General features: G+C 49.5%; 1 non-coding gene across 1 annotated transcript; it reads left to right on the top strand.

Moving 5' to 3' along the window:
* Positions 1–3,401: 3,401 nt before the first annotated feature.
* On the top strand, positions 3,402–3,470 carry LOC140908006 (small nucleolar RNA SNORD123). The gene has a single exon (XR_012157717.1). It is a non-coding gene; the product is annotated as a small nucleolar RNA SNORD123 (small nucleolar RNA).
* Positions 3,471–4,594: the final 1,124 nt, after the last annotated feature.

Genomic DNA, 4,594 nt, shown 5'->3' with positions numbered 1-4,594 from the left:
GGGACAACCTGTGGGTTGGACAGTTCAGGGGGGGGGTGGGGGGGTACATGAACCACCGTATGCTTGTCCAGAGAGTCCTCTTTGGTTGGCTGGTGCTTCTGGCCCATGCGGTGGAATCAGGGTGAGCAGCTGAGTCCAGAGGCAGATGTTAGACAGCCAGCAAAGTTGGTGGCGTGCAGGGGGTGAAGATCGTAGTGTGGGGTTGGGAAGACACAGATGGATCAGGGGGCAGCTCCGTGCCACACCCCCTGTGTCCCTACAAACACAGTTAAGACACAGTCAAAGCCTCCCCACACTCGAGAGCACAGTTCGAAAGTTACTCAGACTTAGGCCCCCTCCATGGCGATTTGTAGATTCCTCGGGCGGTGTTCCTCTGGTAGACGGCTTTTTCCTCCTCTGTTCCGGGCTTTCTTTTTTGCAGCTACGACATTCCAGGGATGCCGGAGCAGATGATAAAAGTCCTCTCAGCCAAATATGGGTCCACAAACAAATGGCAAGCGACTGGGTCTGGGGCCTGGGTCCTTCCACTCCCACCCTCTGGGAAGCAGGCCGGCAGGCCCCTCTTCTCTCGGGGGGGTGTTTCAGCTGGAGCGGCAGCAGCGTCTGCGGGGGGCGGGGGGCTAACAGCCAGCCGGCAGCCGGCCAGCACTCTAGCAACAGCAGAGAAGAAAAAAAAAACAACAAAAAGAAAAGAAAGGGGGCAGAGCGTCTGGCCCAGTCGGGGGAGAAGCAGGGGCAAAAAGCAAGGAAAGTCCAGGCCAGAGGGCAGCAGCAGGAGAGCAGGCTAAGTAGGTCCCTTTTCCCTGGGTAAGGTAATAGGGAAGATTCCAAAACAATCTGGAACTTTCTGGAAACAATTAAGGCAGACAGGCTGATTAGAACACCCGCAGCCAATCCAGAAGCTGCCATAATCTATTAAAACAGGCAAGCTAATCAGGGCCCCTGGGTTTAAAAAGGAGCTCACTTCAGTTTGTGGTGTGCATGTGAGGAGCTGGGAGCAAGAGGCGCAAAAAGCTGAGAGAGAGAAGGCATACTACTGGAAGACTGAGAAGTTCAAGCTTTATCAGTCATCAGGAGGAAGATCTTGTGGTGAGAATAAAGAAGATGTTGGGAGGAGGCCATGGGAAATAGCTCAGGGAGTTGTAGCTGTCACGCAGCTGTTACAGGAGCCACTGTAGACAGCTGCAATCCACAGGGCCCTGGGCGGGAACCCGGAGTAGAGGGCAGGCCCGGGTTCCCCCATCCCTCCATCCTCCCCCCCCCCCCCCCCCAACTCCCTACTTGATACCAGAGGAGGTGACCTGGACTGTGGGTTCCAGAAAACAGCCAAACTGTGGGCTGCTGTCAATCTCCGAGGCAAGCAAATCCTCCAATAAGCGCAAGACCCACCAAGGTAGAGGAGGAACTTTGTCACAATATATATATATATATATATATATATATGACATAACTGGAATATGTTTTAGGCTACATGTGCCATGTAACATCTATGTAAAGGTTATGATCTACTGAATCTATTAATGCTATTTGTATTCGAAGTTATGAATATTGCCTGTGTACTGCTTGATTTTTAAGGCCTTTGTAAAGCATTTTGTCAGCTGCTTGAGAAAGAAATGTGTGAATTAAATGCCCAATCAAGAAGCACTTAAGGGACAATGGATCTTGGGAGGCTCCAATCCACATAAGAAGTCTACATGAGGACGTTCAAGCTAGCATGTGAGCCATGGCTGCTACCTCTAAGTTCTGAGTCATGCATGGACATGTGACTTGCCCATGTGTCTCCAAAACTCCATCTTGTAGCTGGACTTTGCATAGGAGAGAGGAGGGGGTCTCCATCCCGAAGAGAAAGTCTATTTAAGCCTGTGAGAGACCCCTCCATTTTGTCTTCAGCTGGCTAAAGAGAGAGCCTCTCCACCCCCAAGGATACCGGAAAGAAACTGGAACAAAGGACAGTAACTGCAGGGAGTGTGAGTGATTGCTGGACCCAGACTCGAAGGAGACTAGTCTGTAAAAGGAAGCTTATTGGAATTCCTCTAGGGATGAGGTTTTATGTGTATTGAGTTTTCTTAGACATAGACTTGCATGTTCTATTTTATTTTGCTTGGTAATTGAGTTTGTTCTGTCTGTTACTACTTGGAACCACTTAAATCCTACTTTCTGTATTTAATAAAATCACTTTTTACTTATTAATTAACCCAGAATATGTATTAATAGCTGGGGTGGCAAACAGCTCTGCATATCTCTCTATCAGTGTTATAGAGGGTGAACAATGTATGAGTTTACCCTGTATAAGCTTTATACAGGCTAAAATGGATTTATTTGGGGTTTGGTTACCATTGGGAGTTGGGCATCTGAGTGTCAAAGACAGGAACATTTCTTAAGTTGCTTTCAGTTAAGTCTGCAGCTTTGGGACACATGGTTCAGACCCTGGGTCTGTGTTGGAGCTGACTGTCGTGTCTGGCTCAGCAAGACAGGGTGCTGGAGTCCCAAGCTGGCAGGGAAAGCAGGGGCAGAAGTAGTCTTGGCACATTAGATGGCAGCCCCAAGGGGATTTCTCTGATCCAACCCATCACAGTAGTAAGGTGCCTTATAGCCCAAACAGCCACTAGTTCAGGGGTGGGCAAACTTTTTGCCCTGAGGGCCACATCAGGGAATAGAAATTGTATGGCGGGCCATGAATGCTCACAAAATTGGGGTTGGGGTGAGGGCTCTGTTTGGGGATGCAGGCTCTGGAGTGAGGCTGGGAATGAGGAGTTTGGTGTGTAGGAAGGTGCTCTGGGCTAGGACCGCGTGGTTCAGAGGGTGAGGGGGATCAGGGGTGCGGGAAGGGGTGCAGGTTCCAGATGGGGGTGTGGGCTCTGTGGTGGGGATGGAGATGAGAGATTTGGAGTGCAGGAGAATGCTCTGGGCTGGGATCAGGGGGTTTGGAGAGAAGGAGGGGGATCACAGCTGGGGCAGGGAGAGGCTCAGGGGTGCAGGTTCCGAACAGTGCTTACCTCAAGAAGCTCCCAGAAGCAGTGGCATGTCCCTTCTCCGGCTCCTATGCATGGAGCGGCCCCCAACCCTCGGAGAGGGGCCATGCGGCTGCTTCTGGGAGCCACGTGGTGTAGCCCTCAACCCAGCACCCCAGCTAGAGTGCCAGAGCAGGGCCGAGCCAGGTGGTGCAGCCCCCGACTCTGCACCCCGGCTGGAGCACCAAAGTGGGGCAAGCTCCATACCCTGCTCCCCAGCGGAAGCTTGTGGACTGGATCTGGCCTGTGGGCTGTAGTTTTCCCACCCCTGCACTAGGCCTTGCTGCCTCTCATACTATTGAGCTGCTCTACCATAGGTGAAAGGTCAGATTGCTGCACAATACATCTATGATAGCTAATACATTTTAATATAACTGTTAAAAGAAATCTGGTGAAAATGATGAATCCTGGGGTACTGATTCATGTGACTTGAAAAGACCATCCATTTCCTGATTCACCTTCATATTTTCTAGGGAAAAAGCAATATTTTGGAATCTGTCTCTTCAATCAAATGATTTGTGTTTGTGTGTGTTTGTTTCTCTTTCATTTCAGCCACTTTCCTGAACTGACATCTTAGAGATGAAGAACAAAGTTGGGGTGAGAATAAACAGTGACTTGAAGAAACACAGCTACTGAACTTCTATTGTGAATTGCAGTAAGAGAAACTGATTATATCTGTGCTCTCTAAAAAGAAGTGAGAAGATTTTGTTTAAATTAAAAAAGTTAGAGACCTAAGGCATGGTCTTATTACATTTATTCATAGATTTTAAGGCCAGAAAGGACTGCTGTGATCATCTAGTCTGACCTGCTGTATAGCACCGGCCACAGAACTTCCTCAAAATAATTCCTTGAGCATAGCTTTTAGAAAAACTTCCAATCTTTATTGAAAAATTGTCATGGATTTAAATTAGGGCTGTCAATTAATCTCAGTTAATGCATTCAATTCACTAAAAACAAATTAATGTTTTTTGTTTTTTTAACAAGCATAAATCCCACACCTCTGGAGACAGGACTCGGTGGCTCCCCACCCCCATAGAGCCGCCCCAGGCCAAACTGCCCCACTTCCCAGCCTAATGTCAGCCTGATGTCAAGGTGTTGCCCTCTCCTGGCCTGTATACCCTGTTGCCACTGAGCTGCAGTCAGGGAACAGGGGGAGCCGGCCATCTGCTGCTGCTCACTCAGGAGTGAGTGCTGCCGATAGCAGTTACTGCTGGCTGAAAAAGCACCCAGGCTTCTGAGTGTTCTGCTTAAAGAGACATCACGTCCCCAACACACAGACATGTTCTCTCACACCAAACCAAAATCTGAAATGGTTCTTCTGGTGATCCAGGAGTGACCAGAGAGCTGCAGAATGGCCATGGGCTTCAGCAAGACGCAGCCCCCATGTGAGAGCCTACCTTGAGCCGCAGGCCGAGTGCCAGGCACTGTGAGTTGCAGCAGCACAGAAGTAAGAGTGGCAATACACTATATACCATGCCACCCTTCTGTGCTGCTGCTGATGGCAGCATTGCCTTCAGAGCTGAATTTGTGTGGGGGCTGAGCCCCAGCACCTCTCTGAATACAAATTAAGCGCTGGGGCCGGG

Source organism: Lepidochelys kempii, chromosome 2 (genome assembly GCF_965140285.1).
Source record: "Lepidochelys kempii isolate rLepKem1 chromosome 2, rLepKem1.hap1, whole genome shotgun sequence".
Lineage (NCBI taxonomy): Eukaryota > Metazoa > Chordata > Testudines > Cheloniidae > Lepidochelys > Lepidochelys kempii.
This window is presented reverse-complemented; position numbering and strand designations above follow the sequence as displayed.